The following is a 24351-nucleotide window of genomic DNA, read 5'->3' as shown; positions in this document are numbered from 1 at the left end:
AATTAGGTAGATTCAGGTGTATCCATTGAGTTGTACAATCATTACAATTGAGTTGAGCACACTTTCACCACCCACAGAAGAAATTACATTTCAATCAACAATCTCTCCCCAACTCTTGCCTCTACACCAGCTCCTATAAACCACTACTACAATTTCTGTCTGATGGTTTCTTTGGTCCTAGGTGTTTTGTGTAACTGAATTATTGTTATGTGATCTTTTGTTTCTAAGTTCTCTCATGTATCCTAAGTATAGCAAGGCTTGTCCATCTTGCAGATCCTTCATTACTTGTAACAACTTGAAGGTGAAGTGTTTCCCACAGAGTGATGGTCTGAGTGCTTAGCTCCCATCTGGTAGTGCCAGTTTGGAAATTCTGAAATGCTTAGGAGGATAAGTCCAGCTAGTGGAAGTAGGTTACGAGAAGGACTATGAAGATTATAGACTGACCATTGGTTTCAATATAGCTCTTTCCTTGCTGACCTGATAGAACATGAACATCCCCCAATACATAGTCCTACCACTATGAACTGAGCTTCTCCACCCTGTGTTTCCTGCCAGGATGGATTGAAACCATGAGTAAAAATCATTTTCTCCCTTTGCTTGTTTCTTTCTGACCTCTAGTCACAGTAACACAAAAGTAACTAATACAGTACTGTATTCTTATTTACTGCTGAATAATATTCCATTGTTTGGTTATAAAAAAAATTTATCAACTTAGTTAACCACTAAGGAGCATTTAACTTATTTATTTCTTTTTTCTTTCCAATAACAAATAATGTAGCTTAGAAACTGCTTAAGATTTTGTAAGAGCGTGTTTTTATTTCTCCTATATATTCCCAGGAATATAACAAAACAGTTTTTTAATTTCATATATAATATCATCTGTGCTCAAATGATGGGTGGTGCTTTGTTTGTGGTACTTTAACTAGGCAGAGATGTGTTACATTTGTTTATGCTGTACTTGTGTAACTATTAAAGATGTTTTACAGTTGTTGATGCTTCATTTGTTTAACAATGTAAAGATGTGTTGCTTTGCCTGCCTAAGGCACCTGATTGGTCTAAGAAAAAGCTGAACATTCGATAGCTTGGCAGTAGAGGGATAAGCCAGGCTGTCAGGCAGAGAGAAAAAGGAGGAGGAGGAATCTAGGTTCCAGAAGAGAGAGAGAATGAGGGAGGAGAGAGAGCAACCAGGGGCCACCCAGCCAGACATGGTGGAAGTAGGACATACAGAGTAAAAGGAAGGTTGAAAGCCCTGAGGTAAAATGTAGGTGAAGAAACACAGGATGGATTAAGTTATAAGAGCTACTCAGACAAGCATAAGATAAGGCCAGGCATTCATAACTAATAACAAGTCTCTGTGTCATGACTGGGGGGCTGGCAGTCAAGAAAGCCTGCTTCAGTGTTTCACTTAGAGTCAGAGCAGTCTGGTACAGCAAGCTTCCACAAGAGAGAGCCCATGAATAAATTTGATGTTGGTGAAGACCACTATACCCCTTCCTCTATCTATTTAACATCACAGAGATGCAAATATTAGAGATACACCTGTGAGGCACTTACCATACTTGTTCTAGCTTGGGTGAATTTTTGTGGTAACCTCCATCATCTCATTAATGGCTAAGGCTGATATCAAATCACCTTGAATATCTTTACCAACTATGGCCTCAGGTTTTCTCTCCACACGTCTTTGCTGCCTTTTCTATTCTTTTATTTTCTTTTTTGCCATCAACCCATGTTTCCATTAAATAAGTTTTTGAAAATATATAAACAAATTAAATATAGAAGCTCCTCAAAAATCTAATAATGTAACTGCTATATGATCTGATATAACCCTCCTGGGAATATATTACAAAGAATTCAAGGCATGGCTAGGTTTCTAACTCAGGGGTAGAAAGAATGTCTACCATGTGCTGGATTTTATTTCCAAAGTCAGTGGACTCTCAAACTTCCATTGACTTGGATTTTCTCACTCTTACTTTTCACGCTTGAGTGTATATTCTACTTATTGGCAAAGGGTAAATTCCATAATAAAATAGTATTTTAAGAAATAGATGATAAAAATAATGAAATTGTTTTTGTGTCTTTTTTTGGTAGCTTATTTTCATTATTGTGTTAAGTAGCAAAGTTTAGAATTTCATAGACATATGTTTAGAACTTCAATATTCTGAAATAGAAATACAATTTGAATATTAATAATAGAAATTATGCTGGGATCTGTCATTAAATTACCAAAAAATACAATTCACTTCTCTTTTTAAGTATTGGAACTATTTTAAAATTGTGTGTGTGTGTGTGTGTGTGTGTGTGTGTGTGTGTGTGTGTGTGTGTATGCTCACACGCACTCATGCATGCATGGTGAGGTATAACTGCAGGTGCACACAAATCACATTCAACATGTGGTCAGTGTGCAACATTGAAGAGTCCACTCTCCCTCCCACTGTGGGTTCTTGGGACCAAGCTAAAGTTATCGGGCTAGTGTCAGGCAAGTTACCATCTGAGTCATCTCTCTAGCTCAAGTATTGGAATTCTTTAAGAAAACAAAACCCTGAATTTCAAAGCTGAGTGGATTCTCAGGGTTCAAGCCACAATATAATACCTACAACACAATGTGTAAGTCACAGATGCTGCCCTGCAAGATGTCCACTCAGCTACTAAGAGGTCTCAGTGAGTAAATAGGGTTCTTTGGGGAGGTGGAGGGATGTATATAGGGAAGAAGGAGAGATGTGGTTAAAATAACAATATCTAGAAAAGCCTCAGGGAATCAGACTATAAATTATTTTCTAAAAATATCTGTATGTAATTGTACAGTTTTAGTGAAATTTTCTCATTTGGGCTAATGGTGATTCCTCCAGGAGCCAAACACCACCTAACAAAACTATTAGAAGACATGGGAAGCCTTTTTTTTTTGAGTTGTTGGCTGGGCTGTCCAATAGACTCCCCAAATACACTTCCAGTCACTGTTGCCCTTGGTTACCGTCACCAAATGTGGAAGTTAAGTCCCTGTTGCCATGTACTTCAGACACAGGGCCCAGAGGCCACTGAACTGGAACTAACCTGAATGCTTCCACTCTGAAAACTAGTTTTCATGGTACCAGAAGGTGTGATACAAGCTTCCAAATGAGGAAGGCAACCTATAATCCCACCAAACTGTGACATTTGTGAACCATATCAATGTCCACCATGGCACAATAATATTAAGGATGCAGTAGTAGTGCTCATATCTTGGCAGTAACAGCTCTCTAATTGGATTCAGGACTTGTTCAACAAGAGGGAGACCATGCTTGAAAACCTAGATAACAACTCCGTGCTAGGAAAGTCATGGTTACTGGAGGAGAATCTACAGCAATAATTTACAAAACCAGCATAATCCCTCACAATTTACAAACATGTGTCCTCAGATAACCCATAGATAGATAAGTATAGTCTTTAACACTCATCAAGGAAACTTCTCCACAACCATCAAAATGCAGCTGTGGAGCTCAGTCCCAACGAATGTGTCTATAAAACACTTCTTCACCTAGTGCTTGAGGGACACTGTGGAAAAGGCAGAAAGAAAGATTGTAAAGAGCCAAAGGATCGGGTAATTTGATGTGAAATTGTGTCTCCTAGCAATGTCAGAAGTTGTTCCCATAAAGTCTCACCAACATGACTGCTTCACAGTGAGCTGAACAAGAACACCACCAATGGACATGCTAAAGTGGACCTGGAAAAGCCTACAAGGCTTCAACCTTACACAAAGATCTATAGGCAAATGAGGAAAACTGGGAGTGAGCAAGGTGGTCTTATCCAAGGAAGATCATACTAGCTGATTTTCAATATCAAATGGTTAGTCCTAAAAACAAAAAAATTTACATACAAGTAACTTTATACAGACTGAACAGGTTATATTTAGGAATACACACTTACATGCATACACACACACATACACACACACACACACACACATACATACGCATGCATGCATGCGTGCAAGATTAATTAATGAAGAAAAAAAAAGGAGACCATAAATTTAAAGAAAGAATGGGAAGGAGTATATAGCAGAGTTTTGAGGGTGGAAAGTTGGTGGAGAAATTTTGTAACTGTAATATAAAAGAAAAAATTCTCAGTTTTATTTTATTGTAATATCTTCTTTCAGACACATTCTTAAACTTTACATGGAAAATCTATTTTCTTCATATATTGAGAAGTACCTAAATTTTAAATAAAAGAGAATGCTTGCCAAATATTTTCTTGCAAGTTGTATAAGAGAGTGCTATTTATTTCAAACGGAAGATTGTTCAAAATTACAGCACATAAAAAATGATGTCTCCCTCAAATCCCTCCCCTCAGGCCTCAGCGAACTTTGCAGGAAGAGGAGAAGGAAAGAGCATGAGAGCCAGAAGGAATGGAGGACACCAAGGAATCAAGGCCTTCTAAACACAGCACAGCCTATGTGCATATGAACTCAGAGGCTGTGGCAGCATGAACAGGGCCTTCATGGGTCTGCACCAGATGTGGTCCTAGAGCTGAAAGGAGAAGTAGACACATGCCCCCATTCCTAACTCAGAAGCAACTCCAATTTATAGTCATTTGCAAATAAAATTTTTCTGGTCTTCAAGGGAGTCTCACTGGGGAAACAAATCACTCTTAAGGGTAGGCCCCACACCCAGAAGTAGATGGCCAAAATAAATGAATCCAATGGCATCTTTAGAGGTTCTTTGTCTTACAATGTTAAGTTAGGACATTTTTGATTATTTGTCTTGTTTCTTTTCCTACCACATGGGTCATTTGTGTATATATTACAACTTCCAGTTTTGAATCCCTGAGTGTGCAAACACATATATGTCTTTGTATCTATATGTGTTTCTTTGTCTTTTGTCTTTGGCTCTTTTTCTTGTTTGGTCATTTTGGCCCATTCCACTTGGGGTTTTTTTGTCTGTTTGTTTTATCTTATTGTATTTAATGCTATTTTATTATTATGTCTTAGATGCCTGTTTATTTTCTAAGGAGAGAAAGGATGTGGATCTAGAAGGAGAAGAGGGAAGGAATGGAGAGGAGTAGGGGGAGGGAAAATCATAATCAAAATATATAGTATGAAAGGTGATTATTTTCAATAAGAGAAAAAGTACAGCTCATGTAATTGTTTTCATTGATACTATTCAAATAATTCCTGGTGATGTAACATATCTGAGCACATGCATCGATTAAGGCCATTCTTCATTCTAGGGTGTCATAATAGAACTCGAAGAAGAAACAAGTTTCTATGAGGAGAGGACATTGTTAAAATTTAAAATGGGACAACAGAAGGCAAGCAACATATACAGATATTTTATAGTCTGTGAATAAAGGAACAGTTAGTAAAATCATGACTTAAAACCACACAAAAGGAAAATCATAAGAGGTAGATCACCACAGCAAATAGTTCACAGAAAGTCTCAGACTTAACAGCCACCAGCTTTTCTCATAACTCAGAATTAGTGCTGAAGTTAAAATATTAACTGTACATGAAGCCCAGTTTTGAGACACAATATTCCAGCCATTTGAAAAAATGAGCTTGAGTTGAGTGAAGTCATGATAACAATTTTATTTTATTTTATTTTATTTATTTATTTATTTATTTTGGTTTTTCGAGACAGGGTTTCTCTGCATAGCTTTGCGCCTTTCCTGGAGCTCACTTGGTAGCCCAGGCTGGCCTCGAACTCACAGAGATCCGCCTGCCTCTGCCTCCCGAGTGCTGGGATTAAAGGCGTGTGCCACATGATAACAATTTTAAAATGAGCTTGAGAAAATGGGGAAATGCGCTTGTGTCCTGCTATTACCTACCAGGGTTGGCATCAACTAACGGCATTCTTACTTCATTTTGATCTGGTCCTGAGAGTAAAATCTATCACCACATCCTGCTGAAGATGATTGATTGATCTATAAAGTGCTGATTGGCCAGTAGCCAGGCAGGAAGTATAGGCAGGACAAGGAGAGAGGAGAATTCTGGGAAGTGGAAGGCTGAGGCAGAGAGACACTGACAACCACCACAATGAGAAGCAGATGTTAAGATACCAGTAAGCCAGGAGCTATGTGGCAACTTATAGATTAAGAGAAATGGGTTAATTTAAGATATAAGAACAGTTAGCAAGAAGCCTGCCATGGCCATACAGTTTATAAGTAATATAAGTCTCTGTATGTTTACTTGGTTGGGTCTGAGTAGCTGCGGGACTGGAGGGTGAGAGAGATTTATCATGACCTTGGGCCAGGCAGGACCATGAAAACTCACCTACAATACCCCCTGCTGCTCCTAGACACATTGGCTCAAGCTCATGGGATAGTGTCATTTTGGGGACTTGTAGGGAGCCGCCATTCTAAGATGGCGTTGACTTCCTGACAGCCCAGCTGTAAACAACTCCATAATTGGCTATGCTTCTAGGACTACGTGTCCTAAGGTCCGCGCATGCGAGAGTATGGTAATTGACTCCATGTCCTCAGCCTATCCCGTGGCTCCCCGTGCTCGCATTCTGGCGCGATCAAATCACGGACTGACCCATTTGCTTGAATCCTCATATAAGCAGCTGCATTTCAGTCCTCAGGGCCCCTCACCTCCAGCTCTCCCTTAATCAAGAGGCGCTCCAATAAAGTGTGATCTGAGAAGAATCCTCGAGTGGTGGTCGTTCTTCCTCGCTGGCCGAGGAGCTCGCCGCAGGGACTAAATATGTTCAGACTACATAAGATATAACATCAATATAAAAATGATTGTGGCCATTGATACTTTAACTTACCTGTAAAAACATATTACAGGTATATGAATGACTCCCATAAAACTTTGTTTTTATATAATAATATACTTTGAAAATTAAAAAATGCCCTGAGTATAAAACCCATTAGATCTGAGATCACTTTAATAATGCACACTGCTAACTGAAAGAAACAATAATTACAGTGATTTTAATGTTCCTGTTCTACATCTCAAGGATTTCTATAGATAAGTACTATACAAGTCTACTGATGTATTTATATTTTCATAGTTTTGAGGAACACATACTTCTTTCCTAAGATGTTTATAATAAAAATTTTTGTTAATACTCATTGTATATGTTTAAAAAACTTAAAAAAATATGAACAAGGTTACATTCCATCAAATTATTTCACATATATTGAATACTGGTGTGCCAAACATCTCAACAGTGACAGTGACAATTAATCCAAATGGGCAATTTAATTAAAAATGTTTTTAATTAAACAATGAAAAAAGAGTTAAAACTATAAAACTCAGAGGAAATTTGAAAACACATGAAAAATAAAGGGCACTGGTAAATTAAGATGGGAAGTTTATCTAATCTCCCAGTGTATATGATTTATATTGCATTATTACAGCTCTTCTCCTTTTATATTTAATAAGTATAAAGAAAGTATATCATTGCATTCACTATTTTACCAGGGAGATAGTCCTAATCCCTTTCCCCAAGCAGGCTATCTATGTGGGGCCTGGACCACTACACCAGGTTAACAGAGTCTAACTTCATTGGTCTCTCTAAAGCCTGGAGCAACAGCTTTATAAAGGAGAAGCCCAGCAGCATTCATTGCACTGGGTCTGTGCTTCTTCAAAAAGCAAGCATTCAGGGTTGTGACAAGTTGGCAAAGACAAATTGGCTGGAATTAGCAGTATTGTGTGCAGCTGGCTTCTTGCATGGTTTCTAACAACACATCCACCAGAACTGATTATGTCAAAACAGATTTCTCTAAGTTAGAGCCCTGTAGTCAGCACTTCCTAGCAGATAACCCGATCAAAATGTGCCTGTGTAAGAAATCTGTAGCAGCCCCTGAATGCTGAAGGGTGGCTTTGAGAGGCCCAGTGTCTTAGTGAGACTGTTGAACATGTTGAAATCTCCATCTCTTTAGTCAGATCTGGACAAATTGCTTTTCCTTTCTCCCTCCCTCCCTCCCCCCTCCCTCCCTCCCTCTTTCCTCCCTCCCTCCCTTCCTTTTTAGATTTCTCACAGAATTTATTTACATAAAAATAATTTTAAGCTAAATACTTTAAGAATTAAATGATGATAAAAATAGTCCCACAAAAGCCCTAATAATATTTTTACTTACATCAACTTTTCTTTCTTAAGATTATAATTTAATTACATTTCTCCCTTCCCTTTCCTTCCTCTAAGCCCTCCCACATACCCTTCCATGCTCTCCCTCAAATTTATGGCTTTTCCCCCCACTGATTGTTATTGCATATATTCCTAAATATAACCTTTTCAGTCCATACAATTCTACCTGTGTGTATGTTTTTAGGGCTATTTGGCACATGACAACCAATTGGTGTGCTCTTCCCTGGAGGAGGCCACCTTTCCCATTCCTGGCTTTTCTCAGTTGCCTATAGTTCTTTGTGTAGGGTTGAGGCTTTGTGGGATTTATCCCATCTACTTAGGCATGTTGTTGTTGTCCTTGTTCAGGTCATGTATGCAGGTAAGAATTTAATGGGTGTAGCTTTTGATATTACTAAGAAACAAAATAATTCATGGATTTGATAATCTTTCCATTTCATCTTCCACAGTGTTCTCTGAGCCTTAAGCATGGGAGTATTTTGTAGATGTGTCCATTGGACTGGGCTCCATAACTCTGCATTTTTATTGGTTGTGGTTTTTTGCAGTGGTCTCCTTCTGTTTCAAAGAGAAGTTCCTTGATGAGAAGTGAAGACTAGGTTAGTTTGGTTTTTTTTTTTTTTTTAATAACATAATGGCAACTTATACTATATTATACAATGTCTGGTTAAGGTAACTGTCAATAAATGTTTACTGAATAAATGTGTGTGGAATTCAAGATAACTTGATTTAACCTCAATATTAAAGAGCATTTAAAGTATGTATGTATATAAAGCTGTATCAGATATAAAATTATTCAAAGGGAAAATAAACCATTGTTTTTAAATGGATGTATGCTCATCAGTTTCTCCTCTATTTTATTGTTATATACAAATCACCCTCTTTCTATATGTGTATGTACCTGATTTTCCTTTTTACTCTAGTGGATTTACTAAACTTTTTATATTGTTTTGGTTTTTATTGAGTGTGCACACTTATATGTACCTGAAGAAAACTTTTATATATAAAGAATTTACTCTATTTCAAAACATCTATAGGATTTTTCTCAGATTAGAGTTATTTCATGTTAGAAAAATAATACTGTGACATATAAAGGCTTTACAATATGTTTACACTCACAGAAGTTCTATTTTGTATTATCTTTTATTATTGTCTTCAATCCTATATAAAGAAGTCGTTTTAGTAATTATTTCATTTTTTTAAGAGAAATGTATATTAGGACTGGAGAGGCAGCTTGGTGGTTATGATCACTAGCTTCTCTTAAAGAGGGGCTGCATTGGTTTGCCAGGACCTATGTGGTGGCTCACAACTGTCTGTGGCTTCAGCTCCAGGATATCTAACACCCTCTTCTGGCCCCACAGGCATAAAGCGCATACACACTGCATACATACATCCATTCAGGCAAACATTTGTCTACATGGAAATAAAAATAAGCAAATCTTAAGGAATTGTCATGCTTGTGCTGATAAGACCTGGTGAATCTAATTCCAACAAAAGAAAATACATCTGTTGAGGGCAGAAATGTGCCATTACATCGATGTTTTGTCTGCCAGATACCTTGCATGTGTTCTTGTCTCATTCACACACGGATTAGTGTGTGTCATAATAGCAAGTCACAGCCATAGAAATGAGTAGAAAATTCTACAAAAACCACTCTTCTTTCAAAATGTTCTTCCACAAACCAGTTGATAAATTCTTGAAAAGATAAGACATTTTTGTATTTGATAAAAGCAAGAAAGCAAAGTATTTGTGTAAAACTTACCAAAACTGCTTGTAAAAACATATGTATATTTGTAAAACAAAAGGTACATTATTATAATCTAAAAGTAGCAGCCGTTCTATATAGCACTAGTCTAAGTAAAGATATTAAAATTTAGAAATAAACATATTAACATCTATATTTTCATTATTCTTATTCAAAAGGATAGCAATCCTGTATTTTTCAATATCACCTTCATTTTTTAATTGGTATTTTGCATTGTGATCTAAAAGCAGCGACGCCTGAGGAGAGATTTCAAAAATAATTTTAGTCTGTTTGCCTTATTTGTTTCTAAAACTAAAGGATTTATATTTTCCCCTAATCGTGTTAAGAAGCCAACTTTTCACTTTGTAATTTCCTAGAGTTACTGTGCCAAGGGGAAAAAAAACTATTATTATAGAGCAGTACCTACAACTGCTCCAAGCAGCTGTTGGATTGGCAGCTCTTTGGGGAAATAATGTGCTTTTCTTCTTTCTTCCTTTGTGTTTCAGCTCCAATAGTACTGACTGTGCCGCCCCATTTACTTCTCATGTGAAAGGAGCTGAACTTGACAAACTAGTCTAATAAGTAAGGTAATTTAATTTGAAAAATTTTAGTGATTTCAAGAAGAAAGATAATGAAGAGATAAAGAAATAATCTTTGCTCTCCTGAAATCAGTATGTCTGACTCAGCTCAGAGACAACAGTATTGTCTTAGCACATTTACCAAGCTGAGTTTGAACACAAAGCAACACAGAACCCAGGAAAGGGCTCCTTCCCAGACAGTGATCGCTAGTCTTGGTTGTCAACTTGACTACATCTGGAATTAACTAAGACCCCAGCAGCTGGTTATACCTGTGAGGATTTTTTTCTTAAATCATTTGAAATATAAAGACACTTTTAAAAATATTCTTTTCTCATGCAGTATATCCTGACTATAGCTTCCCCTCCTCCCACTCCCCCCGGTTCCTCCTCCCCTCACCTCCAATCTGGATCCACTCCCTTTCTGTGTCTCATTAAAAAAGAACAGGCTTTGAAAAGATAACAACCAAATGTGATAAGACAAAAATAAAATATAATAAGATGAAGCAAAAACTCTCATATTGAAGTTGGACCCAGCCAACCCAACTGGAGGAAAAGAGTCCCAGGAGCAGGCAAAAGAGTCAGTCAGGAATCCCATTAAAATACTAAGCTAATAACTATAGTATTTATCCAGAGGAGCTGGTGCAGACCCATGTAGGCCCTGTGCTTGCTGTTTCAGGCTCTGTGAGCTTATATGTGCCTTGCTTAGTTGATTTAGAGAGTCATGTGCTCCTGGTGTCCACCATCCCATCTGGCTCATATAATCTTCCCTCAACCTCTTCCAAGGGATTCCTTGAGCTCTGAAGGGAAAGATTTGATAGAGACTTCTACTTTAGACTCTCTGTCCACTTAATGTCTCACTGTGTCTCTGCATCTGTTCCATCTGCTGTGGAGGAAGCTTCTGTGGTGATATTGTGTTCCCCAAAATATTGTGCACCCTAATAAACTTATCTGGGGTCAGAGAACAGAACAGCCACTAGATAGACATAGAGGCCAGAAAATGGGGGCACACACACCTTTAATCCTAGTATTCCAAAGACAGAGATCTGTCTGGATCTCTGTGAGTTCAAAGCCACACTGGAAACAGCCAGGCATAGTGACACATGCCTTTAACCCCAGGAAGTAAGTGAGGCTTTAATCCCAGGAAGTGATGGCAGAAAGCAGAAAGGTATTTAAGGTATGAGGACCAGGAACTAGAGCCTAGTTATATATATGTGTGTGTGTGTGTGTGTGTGTGTGTGTGTGTGTGTGTGTGTGTGTATTCATTTTATAGGTTCTGTTCCTCTAGAGAGCCCTGACTAATACACAGGCTAACTAACACTGTTTTCAGAAATCTCTTTGTCTCTTTCCTAACCCAGCATGGAATTCAAAAGTGTTCTGACTCCCCCAATAAGCTGCCCTTTGAAATCTTACCTTCCTGGTTTGAATGACCTCTAAAACACATCATAATTCCTTATTTGGAAAAGCATGTATAAAGACTTTGAAAGCTATGGCCACACCTTATTTCTATTTCCACATCCTCAATTTCTTATTAAAATTTACTAGCATCATTTTAGTCAAACTAGAAAGTCTCATAACCCAACTTGACAAATATGTAGATTTTTATGTTTCATTTTCAGAGTACAAAGTAAGTATTTCAGTCATCTTTGTTTCATTCATATTTAGGCATGGTCCAAACATCTGTTGTAAGATTTAATTATTGTTATATAATATCTTGGAGATGATTCGGGAAATATAATTACCTATCAGATTCTTTCTTTAAATGGCAATCACCTATTTTTTTCTCTAAAATTCCTAAGCATTTCCTTAATAACAATACAGAGTTGCTGTTATCTGTAGCGCAGTTTTCTCTACATGCTCTGTGTTAAACCTTCAAACATAAATTAGTAAATAAGAACTTATTGTTTAATTATTTTATGTCCTATACAATATATACTACATTTGCCCAATGACCTTTTCCGGGGACACTGCCTGGATGACGGCACAGTGACTTGGAAATACTATTTCTCTGCATATTTCTTTTTGCCTTTAGTAGAAGCAACATGATACAAAGTTTATTTAAGCTGAGAAAAAAGCACCACAGATGTCAACCACTGTGTTCAGAAGAAAGGGAAAGAAAGCCCTTATCTTTTCACTTTGCACACAATATTAGCTTCCTGGTATACTTTAAAAAAAAAGCTAACATAAATTGGATCAATTGTGAGAACATCATATGTATGTGCAAATCAATGTGTTGTCTACCAAGAAAAGGGCTTCTTAGGTGGGCAGTGCTTTGCTCTATTTTGTTGGTTATCTTTCTTTTAACAGTGTATTTATAATAATATACCTTTTGCTATAAAACGAAAAAAAATTGCCACTGACTTTAAACGAGGATGTTTTAGTTTGTGGATGCGCATGCCCAAAAACTACAACTGAAAATGATATGGAAAGGCCAGGATTAAAACGGCCAACCAGGATGGGTTTCCGGCCTGTGCCCAGGGTACTCTGCATACAGTCACACTGTTGACTCAATGCCTCCAGTTGAAAGCAGACCTTAGCAGGACTAAAGGTAATGTAGGCTGAGTACAACCTCCTATGCTCAGGGTTGCAAAGGTCTCAAAGGCATTTTCTTGGAGTATTTTTATTTTACTCGCACATTAAAGAAATGCAGTTACCTCATAGGGAAAACTTAAATGTATAACCCTTATAGTCAAATCCTAAACTATTTGCACTGTTTATCTACATGTGGCTTTTTGCATTATCTAAGCTCTCATATGAGCAGCACCCAGGGCTCCTTGTCCAAAGGCACCTCAGCATCCTGAAATTCACACTCCCATTTCCTTGCTTTAGCCTTGGAAACCACATATCTTGACAGCCCCTCCTCACTCATCCTGAGAGCCGGTAGTTTGAGAGTCTTAAGGTTCACTGTGGGTCTGTCTTTCTGTGTTGCTGTCTGAGGAGAATTTGCTTTGTTCTTCCTGGACTCCTATGGCTATTGATTTACCTTCTGGACAGATTCCAAATAAAATATTCAAGATTTCTGGTGACGTGTTATTACTTGGCTTGTTTTCAAAATACGATTGCAATCCCTCTGTGTTATTCCCATTCTATAAAAAGGTTATTGCCTCTGAGAAGCTCTTGCGATCCTAACCTTAGCAACACACACACACACACACACACACACACACACACACACACACACACACACACGTGATCTCAGTCTTTTGACTGTAATCTTAAATATCACAAGCCTAGAATGCCTTTTGATAATACCATGTTAATTCCATAGCCTTGATCTGATCTCTTAACACCTGTTAGTTTAGTTATTACCCTTTGGAATCCTCAGTGCTCTTTCGTTTCTTTGAGATAGTCTACTTTACTTTGAATTTTCTTGCTCTCGGGATTTTCCCTTTACCCTGTGCTGTAAAAAAAAAAAAAAATCCTCATGGGAATCCATCAACACTGTGTGGTAATTTTAGATGCAGTGGGAGTTGAAGAAATGGTTTCTGTACACAATATTTGTTGCATATGTCAACTTATATATTTCCTGAAGAGAAACAGCAACCACTGTGTATCCCATGATTTTCTTTTGCCATAAATATTTTTTTTATCATTCTTACTCAGGGAAAAAGATAAATCACTTAAACTGAGAAACCAATATTTCCTATTGTGTTAATTTTGCTTTTCTAGAAATTCTATCAGTTTGAAAATGGCAAATTCCCATATCCGTACTTGTAAAATAACCTAAAATAACTTTAAATGAAACAAACCAATGAAAATTATATGGTGCTTCCACAAAGGAGAGATGATGGTAATCATTCATGATTTCCTAAGGTGGAATCTCATTTTCTCATAGTATCTATAATGGGTGGGAGTTCTTTGTAAGCCAAACACCCAGACAGGCTCTGTTTCCTTTGAAAGGCTACAACCATGCTTTTCAATGTTTTGTAAAATCCACCTGATTTTTAGTATGATATTTGCTAATACCTAGAGATCTAAGTTTTAGAAATTAAAAATAAAAAGAGAACTCAGAGACAAAATACAAGGTCCAGGATTACAGCATTACCAGAAATAGAATTTAACATTTTCTAATTTTTTTTTTCATTTCTAAAGCTTGAACTCAGCCCTTGCTAGATAAGTGCTACACCGAGCTACCTCCCTTGTACCAAGCTCCTCTGCTCCAAAAAGGATTCCTTATTCCAGGTTACATTTGGGTTTTCCATGCAAAGCAAGTAAATGGATTTATTATGAAGTAATAGGAATTACTGATATAAAGACTATTAATTTTCTAACGAAAATACTTGCATTTCTCTGGTCAATAATTCTTGCTCAATATCTCAATACTGTTTTCTGTGCCATGTTTCCTATGCATTTGCTTATTATCAATGTTTACTGACTGTTATATAGCAAAACATTGTTGGATACTAGATGAAATGATCAGCATTGCAGATCAAGACTCCTTCCCAGCAGAGACTATACTTTAGGAAGGGTGGAAAAGAACCGTTGGTCCTATTTCTGTCGGTGTGCACAACTTGTCCATTGAAAACAATATTAATGTTAATAAATTTTACAGTTTTAAAAGTTATATTGAACAGAATGGATAAAATATTAAGAAATGTTCAGAAGCTCAAATCAGCATGTCTGTGGGGAACTAGAAAGCTAACAGATCTCTAACCAAGTCTTACTTGTCCCCTGCTGGTACCTGCTGACTTTGAGGTTATATTTTATTTTCTAACTCATAGGATTTGCAGGCTAATAAGCACTATAGGAGAGACAGGGCTTAAAGTGTGTCCCCAAAACAAGGTTCTCTAATGATAAATGTCATTTAGAACCTGGAGGGAGAATATTCAAAGACAGACATGGTTTTAAATATTTCTTCTTACTATTTAAACTCATAAGCTAGTCTCCTCATGGGTGTATAGTGCTAAGACTCACTCCACCTGTCTCCGGGTGTTGGAAACCAAACTTCTTTTACTCTGTGCTTATTCTCCTGTGAGTCTGAAAGGTTGCAGATTTCTCCACCAACACAATCAGTCCTGTGGACAAGTTGGTTGTCCTGTGGTCCAGTTCAGTTACAAGACCACCTACCTGGAGAAATGCCAGAACCTACAGAGTGAGGGCTCAACCAGCAGACACTTCACTGTTTTGATCACTTAGCTGGAAACACTATAAACTGGTATAAACTACCAGCCAGGTGAAAGGGTACATAGGGCAAGGTCTGAAATGATCTTTAGAGAAGAAATTTCCATTCCTGGGGAGTTCTCAGCAAATGGATCCAAAAGTTCTTGTTTTCTTCCCATAAGCCACCATGTCTAGCTTTTTAGAAACTCCTCAAGCCTCATATTTTGGGTTTTATGGATTTGTCTTGAATAGTTACAATTGTTTAAAGACTGGACAGGGAGACCCAGGAAAGCCTGGTTGTTTTTGTTTTGTTTTGTTGTTGTTGCTTTATTGGATATGTAGCAAGCTCCATTTTGACGTGCTCCTGGAGGAGGCCTGCCTTTGGAACAGAGTATGAACTAGGAACTAGGGAAGAAAACAAACTAAAGCAAAATAAACACACACACACACACACACACACACACACACACACACACACGCACACACACACATGCAGAGAGAGAGAGAGAGAGAGAGAGAGAGAGAGAGAGAGAGAGAGAGAGAGGAGGACTGAAGGAGGGAGGCCGGAAAGGAGAAAGAGAGAAAAAGAGAGATTATGTACTTTATAGTATGAATACTTAAAAAGCATGGGTATAGGCCGGGCGGTGGTGGCGCACGCCTTTAATCCCAGCACTTAGGAGGCAGAGGCAGGCGGATCTCTGTGAGTTTGAGGCCAGCCTGGGCTACCAAGTGAGTTCCAGGAAAGGCGCAAAGCTACATAGAGAAACCCTGTCTTGAAAAACAAAAGAAAAAAGAAAAAAAAAAGCATGGGTATAAATGGTAAAGATAAAACTGTATAGTAGCCACAATTGTAAAAGGAAATAGAGAAAAAATAGACTAGGGGAAATAACATGTTGCTTTAAAAACAAAGCAAAACAAAATGACAGTAGAGTTTTAAACATTTTGAAAATTGTGAGTCTTAAGTGTAACATTTTATTCTTCCATCTAATTTATAATTTAAAATGAAGGTTACATACCACAATGTCAAAGGGTTGAACATTCCTTATCAAAGTATCAAACATAACCTTCTATAGCAGTAGTTACCAACCTGTAGGTCATGACTCCTTTGGGGTCAAATATCAAATATCCTACATATCATATATTTACATTATGATTCATAACAGTAGCAAAATTTTAGTTATGAAGTAGCAACAAAATAATTTTATGGTTGGGGGTCATCACAACATGAGGAACTGTATTATAGGGTCACAGTGTTAAGAAGGTTGAGAACCACTGCTCTATAGTAACAAGTAATTGTACAAGGCAATTGAATTTCTCATATCAAAACAACAAACATATCATAGTATTTAGAAATAAATTTAATATAGATGCTGAAAAATTTATTCACAAAATTGTATACAATGCCTGGAAAGTACAAAATTGAACTGTATAGAGAGTGAGTATACTATCTCAAATTAAAAACATTAAGTCATAAAGTTGTTAATTCCTTAAAAGTGAAATCATGGAGCCCTGGGTTCTGTATTTCCAATGATATTCATGTAAAATACCACTGCTGTTGCTCTGCTTAGCAATACTAGAGGGTAGGAACATAAGTGTACTAGTAGGTAGAGGGAGGGAAGGTATATGGTGGTTGTGTATGTAAAGAGCAGGAAGATAGCAAGTTGTCAAGGATGAAGTCTTTGTGGAGTCCATCAACTATATTTAGAATTAATGTTATGGATGAGGAGAGAAACTTGAAGCATATCAAATCTAAGAGTTCCAAGAGCAAATTTTTGTTTAGGAAATAAATTTTTCTTTAGTAATAAGTTTAATGTGTGGGAATGGATGTCAGATAGACCCAAGAAGCTAGAAACAATTGAGGGGGCATGTTTCATAAATTAGGTGAAGGGTAATAAATGGCAAAGGCAAAAGAGTGACAGGATACAAGTTTTACCCCATCATACCCGTGTTCAGACCATCATACCCATGTTCACACCATCATACCCGTGTTCACACCATCATACCCGTGTTCACACCATCATACCCGTGTTCACACCATCATACCCGTGTTCACACCATCATACCCGTGTTCACACCATCATACCCGTGTTCACACCATCATACCCGAGTTCACACCATCATACCCGTGTTCACACCATCGTACCCGAGTTCACACCATCGTACCTGAGTTCACACCATCATACCCATGTTCACACCATCATACCCATGTTCACGCCATCATACCCGTGTTCAAACCATCATACCCGTGTTCACATTCATGCCACTAGTTCTTGCAAAACTTCCGGAAAGACAATTAGTGACTTTTATCTGAGTGTGCCATATGGCAAACAGCTGTCTTATCTTCCTGCAGAAGAAATTGGTAATATCTCTGTCAGCTGGACACCTGTACAGAACACTGCTATCATTTTGTTGGTTCAAATGACAATGCTAGACGTTTTAATTTGGCTGGTTGTGTAGAAATACATTGGTTCTTCACAACTTTCTCATATAACTCCTATACTCTCCAATTGAACTGTCTTCCTATCACTTCAAACGCATAAACAGCTCATTTCTGTCTCTAGAATATTTTTTGTATTTTCTTAAGGCTTTTATGTTATATTCTCTTCATAATTATCATTAATGAGCTATAATTAGTATTTATTCTTTCCTTAGAAAAGTTATTTTCTAGCATGTTTAATTTCTCTTCCATCACAGTATGTGTCATAGTAACAATAATATTTCTGCATACTTAATGACTGTTTCCTATGTGTACTATGCTGCTCGACTTAGGGTACATATGCATTGAATATTGAAATGAATAAATGACTTTATGCCAGCTATATAATTCACAATATGACTTTAATGCAATTTATAACATTCCCAAAGCTTACTTCTCAAGCCCATAAAACACCAATAATACTTATTTTACAAGGGTATAAAATTTTAAATATACTATTCAGTTAACTCAATTTTCATTCCAGGTAGCATAGATAATACTATGTGGCTTCATGAGCTGAACTACTCTTATTATTAGCTATTGGTAAAAAGCAATATTTCTTTTGAACACTCTTTGACATCAATTTGAAAGAACCCTTTGTAAAATAGACTTTTGAGAAATTCTGACAAGAATGCCATTGATTATATGCTTTATGTGGACATAATACCATTTGCAATTTTAGAGATGGTCAGTTTGATCATTTTTAGATACACCTTTCTTTGGAATTATGTAATTTTGTTAGATGAAATGTAATAGCATTAAGATGAAAGAACATGCTGTCTGCTTACCTAACAGAGCTTTTTCTCATTCTCCATTTCTAATTTTTATCCTCTGCTTGAAAAGAATGAAAAGAACTACTATCTTCTGAGGTTGGCTGATGACGTTTCAGTGAGAACTCAGAAATGAGCCTCGTTTCTTTCCATAATCATAATGATATTATATCATAGTCTTATGCTGATGACATCATTTATTCCTATAGCTATTTAATTATTGGAAAACTTTCTGACTACAAACAATATGGTTATCTTTCATGTTTTTGCAAAAGAATGACAGCAGAGAAAGAAGTGGTAAATAGAGCAAGCAGTTCCCAAATCTTTGTCTTATTTTTAGCCACACATGGCCATTTTTCTATCATTATAATGAGACAATTCTGCATTTTATATCTTAATGGGAGAGCTGAACTGATAGACCAGAGAGGCTAATTGGAATGTAAAAGTGATTGATGGCAATAACGATGGGGTGAATGTTGGGCCATAAACAGTACCTTTTGAATCATCACTGTATTTGCTGAAGAAAATATAATTTGCCATGTTGTATTTGTTGATATAAACTACTTTGCAATTGGAGTCAAGAGTACTCTTATCAGTTTACCATGAAGCCTTACCAGTATATATGAACATATACACACATTCTCAGATTTAATGACCTAAGCCTTCCTTAGCACAAGCATAGTAAGTTGATCCTTGGGGCATCTTGAAAATCAAGCACCTCAAAATTATATAATATTCTTGGACATTATAAGAAAATCAAGTGCTATGTAATTCTTTGTCAATAGAATCAGTAGAAGCAGTATGCAGATCATAGGTTTGTATACTTGTTATGCTGTGTGTGGGTCCAAGTTGTGGGTCATTTATTTATGTTGGTGTCATCCATTGGAGATACTGACTTATCAAAGTGTACTTCAACAGATGCAGACAAAAAGGTGTGAGTGATTTTAAGGATGACATATCTCTGCTCTATGGTTTTAGTCTTCCAAGGAAACGGCTCTCTATACTTATGCTATATTTCTCTGTGTACAAAACAGAGACTTGGTATCTGCTTAGTTAAGGAACATGTGGATCTTTTGAGTCAACTGGTTTGAAAAACATTATAAACATGAATAACAAAGGTACTGCAATTCCATTTGATGAGTAAACCAGAAAGTTTGCAACTTGACAATAATGTCCAGCCCCCACCTCCACTCTCTCTTTCTCTCCTCTCCCAATCTCCCCCTCTCTCTTTCTCCTTCCCTTTCTACCTTCCGTTCTTCCCTTCCTCCTTTCCAATTCTTTTGTTACAAACCTTAGGTTACTGCAGAGACATGTACATCTGTCCATAGCTGGTGGAATTGATTTGCTCTTCTAAAAAGGGCAAACATAAGGAACAGACATGAAAGCAATAGCAAAACGTGACTGATAATACATTTCTTGAGATTATGGAAACAACAAATAATGAGGCCAACTGAAAAAGCACAGAAGAAATTAGATTTTGCAAGAAAATCAAAAGTCTGGAAATTAGCATTACAACAACATTACATTTAAGAGTAAAAATGGTGCAGCAATTGACTTTTTTGCTTCATCTTTGATACATTTCCTTTTTATCAATACTCTTCACCTCCTACCATCCATTGAGTTAACCATCCTGTTCTTCCCAACATACACGTTTACACACACACAGGCACGCAGAAAGGCATACACACATACTCACACACATGTTCACACACATACACACATGTTCACACCCACACATGCTCAAACATGCATGCACACTCTCATGCATACATGCTTACACACACAGGCACACACACATGTATGCTCACATATACACATGCTCTCACACACACAGACACACAAACATGAACATACACTCACACACACATACTCACACACATTTATTCTTCAACTATCAACTGAAATGTTGTTTTCTTCTAATAGATAATAGTAATTCTGATTATTTTCATATATTTTTCTAATATTCTATGTCTCTTTCCATGTACATGAAAAAATTCCTATAAAGCAATTGCCTAAATAGAAATATAAACCAGCTACCCAGTAAGCTAAGAGCTCCTGAATTATCTCTGAATTGAGAGGCAATGGGGACAGCAGACAGCACACACTCAGCTCCCTATTCTGGGAGACTTGGCTGTGGGCTTCTTGGCCAGGTTGAATGTTGGTACACAGAGCTGCCTCTGATATTGCTAAATCATCATGTGTTGCCTTTGCTGTGGGCATTTTTAAACATTTCAAAAAAATTTTAACTGAGCGTAAAATCAAAAAGGTATAGGTATTCACAGGTACCATGTGATCAACAATCACTATACATTATTCCACACATCATAGAATGTCAACATTATATCACTTCAAATACAGTTAAACATTGATTTCATTTGCTTTTTCTTTAGAGCAAAGCAAAATTAGTAAAAATTATGAAAAGTGTTCAAATTTTTTACACTAACCATATACATAAACTAAGCATGATTAGGTTAAAAAGTATAAGTATACAATTTGTGCATTTAGCACTTCTACATTAATTATATGAACTATTCACTAACTATTTCCATATTTCCTGTCTTGATAGATGTCTGTGTATTTTAAATTTTGCATCTGATTATATTAATTGAAATAATTAAATTATCTATGCTTTTACCTAAATTACATTTACTCAAATATAACAAAATATTTCTTTATCATTAGCTTGCATTCTTAGACTGCATTTTAAGTTTAGTTACTATTCTTTGAATACTTAAAATGTATTAATAATTGCAATTTATTAAATTTTATTATGTAATTATTTTTAAATATTTCAATAAAGTATCTAAAACTTTGTATTCATCTTTCCTCATAATGTTTTTCTGTTTATTGCCATCCATTATTCTTACAGCATTCTCTTAGTCAATCAAGTATCTTAGCTTGAGATAGTTTTTAATCCAAGAAATTAATTTAAAATGCTGAAATGCTTAAATTGAGTGAGCATGACTTACTTTCAAACCAACACCAGATTGGATGCAAGTTCTGTGGCACCTATGGAAAGTTTTCCTTTTATTTCTCTAACTAATAATAAAACATTTCTATTGATATAAAAATTAATTGAAACTTTTTGTTATGAGTTGAGCCACCATAAACAATAAGATTTTTTTTCATTTTATTTTGATCATGATACTAACAATCTCTGTTAAGTTTATTTAACAATAACTTGTTAACAAATGATGTTTGTATGTTTACACATAGCCTTCTTTTTAAGAGGACTAGAGATAGTAGCTGTGTTTAATTCACTTTCTCTTGGTGGTAAAAATATATAGCATAAACTCTAGATTCTGTATCACATGAAGAATGCCATATGTGTGTGATGAAGAATTTATTAAGAACACATTGTGTACCACACACTGAGCTAGATGTCAGAATCATTTTTAGCAAAATGAAAAAACTGTTTCCAAAATTTATGTGTTGAAATATATTATACCAATGTGGTATAAGTAAATGGTAACATCTTTATATCATGATTAAAGTATGAGAGTATATACAGGTGAGTTGTGACATCTCATGAACTCAGTCTTTCACCTTTCCATCTTTTTGCAAAATGGGGACTCAGCACTATTCCCATATAGAGAACAAGCATTTAAAACCCCATCCTGAAAACAGACCAACCCTTATGAGACACAGAAACTGATGTCCCTTTGGCTACTCAGCCCGTTGAAATGTGAAGAATTGTAATTATTGGTTATAAAGTCATGAGTGTTTTGTTGTATGTACAAATAGATTAATAATATTCATGAACATGGGGAAAGTAAAAAAGAAAAGCAATAGATTGAAAAGTAATATATTTTTTTTCATTGAATCACTATTTTATTTTTTATATGGTCTATTTGGGGTTTTTTTTCATTTTTTAAATTTATTTATTAAATTTAATTTTACATATCAGCCACGGATTCCCTTGTTCTCCCTCCTCCCACCCCCCCACCTCCACCTTCCCCCAGCCCACCCCCCATTCCCATCTCCTCCAGGGCAAAGACTCCCCCGAGGATTGAGTTCAACCTGGTAGATTCAGTCCAGGCAGGTCCAGTCCCCTCCTCCCAGGCTGAGCCAAGTGTCCCTGTATAAGCCCCAGATTCCAAACTGCCAGTTCATGCACTGAGGACAGGACCCAGTCCCACTAAGATGGGCTGGGTAGATGGGTTAGTGGGTGAAGTTCTTCCTGTCACAGCAGGAGCTGAGTTTGGATCCCCAGAATCCACAGAAAAAGTCAGGCTTGGTAACCCTGGTCCATAGCTCAAGCACTGTGGTGTTGGGAGCAGAGCGGAAGAGGCAAAGACAGGTTAGCCAGTCGGTCTAGCCAATTAGTAAGTACTAAGTTCAGTGAGAGACAGTCTCAAATATAAAATGGAGAGAGATCTTCACCTCTCCTTCTGCTCCTCCAGATCAAATGCCCCAGCTCTGTAGTAGAATGCCTGCTGCAGTCTCCCTTTCCTCTATGACGCCATCCCCAGGTCACAAAGGTCTTCTCCTCCAACCTTCCGTCCCCCATCTCATCTGTTATCCTAGCCTCCAGTATCAGCAGACGTTCACAGTGAGAACACACTACCTGAGCAGGCCAAAGAAACAGGCCAAAGCTAACTTAAGACCTTCACAAAATCCAATCCCCCAGTCTCAACAGGAACCTCTGCTGCAGCCTTCCTTCCTTCCCTGCACACGTCTCCTGTGGACCCCATAGATCTTCCCCCTCTTGACTTCCTTCCCCTACTCCTTGCTTTATCCCAACTACAGCAAGCTCTCTCTGCTAACTCACAAGTCACTGCTGCCAGGAAATCAGGTAGACTGACTGTAGATCATCCCCTCTCTTTGAATTCTTCCTGACTCAATCCCCCAGTATCATCCCCAGTGCTATAGCAGACCTTCTGGGTGACCTCTCTTCATGCTCAATTCCCATTCCAAGAAGACTAAATAAACAGATCCTAGCAGAACACTCTGCTTTATTCCCTCTTTTGACCCCCCTCAGGCCCCTAACCTATTTTCATTCCTAAGTGTCAGTTCCCAGTATCCTGAAACACATTTTACCTGGACCTCCCAATGGCCATACCTATCAGATTCACAGAGCATTTCCTACCAGGCAACACAGCCACCACACTTTTCCTAAAATCCATAAAGGAAACCAAGGAACAAAACACCCACCCAACAAAGACAAAGCCAGATATCAGAACCTAGAACTATAATATTCCCAACCCCTGATGGTTATATATCAGCATAAAAATGCAATCAATAACAGAGCAATATGTCTCCACTAGAATCCAGCAACCCTGCCATAGAAGGCCCTGAATATTCCAACAAACTGAAGCACAAGAAAAGACTTAAAACAGCCTGTATGAAAGTGGTAGAGGTCCTGAAAGAGGAAATAAGTAAATCCTTTAAAAAAAAAAAAAAACACAAACAAACAATGGAACTAAATGAATAAAATTGTTCAAGATCTGAAGAACAGAAATATAAACAATAAAGAAAACACAAACTGAAAGCATTCTGGAAATGAAAAATTTAGGACTTCAAACTGTTGCTGGAGGGCTTCTCTCCAGGTTCCCCAAGCCCCGAAGTCCCACAATCCACTTATAAAATAAACACTCAGATGCTTATATCACTTATAAACTGTATG

General features: G+C 37.1%; 2 long non-coding RNA genes across 6 annotated transcripts in view; both read right to left on the bottom strand.

Annotated features, from left to right (window-relative positions):
• The window catches only part of LOC121823113 (uncharacterized), a 147019-nt gene that overhangs the window by 111373 nt on the left and 11295 nt on the right, over nt 1-24351 (bottom strand). The gene's annotated exons all lie outside the window — the stretch shown is intronic.
• Nucleotides 1-24351, bottom strand: part of LOC121823056 (uncharacterized) — a 29473-nt gene that overhangs the window by 1468 nt on the left and 3654 nt on the right. The window contains exons 2-3 of the long non-coding RNA XR_013045193.1: nt 21695-21734; nt 20017-20075 (exon numbers count right to left, since the gene is read on the bottom strand). This is a non-coding gene — a long non-coding RNA (uncharacterized LOC121823056). The remainder of the gene's footprint in view (nt 1-20016; nt 20076-21694; nt 21735-24351) is intronic.

The sequence above is a fragment of the Peromyscus maniculatus genome, chromosome 16 (assembly GCF_049852395.1).
Source record: "Peromyscus maniculatus bairdii isolate BWxNUB_F1_BW_parent chromosome 16, HU_Pman_BW_mat_3.1, whole genome shotgun sequence".
NCBI classification, from domain to species: Eukaryota; Metazoa; Chordata; class Mammalia; order Rodentia; family Cricetidae; genus Peromyscus; species Peromyscus maniculatus.
This window is presented reverse-complemented; position numbering and strand designations above follow the sequence as displayed.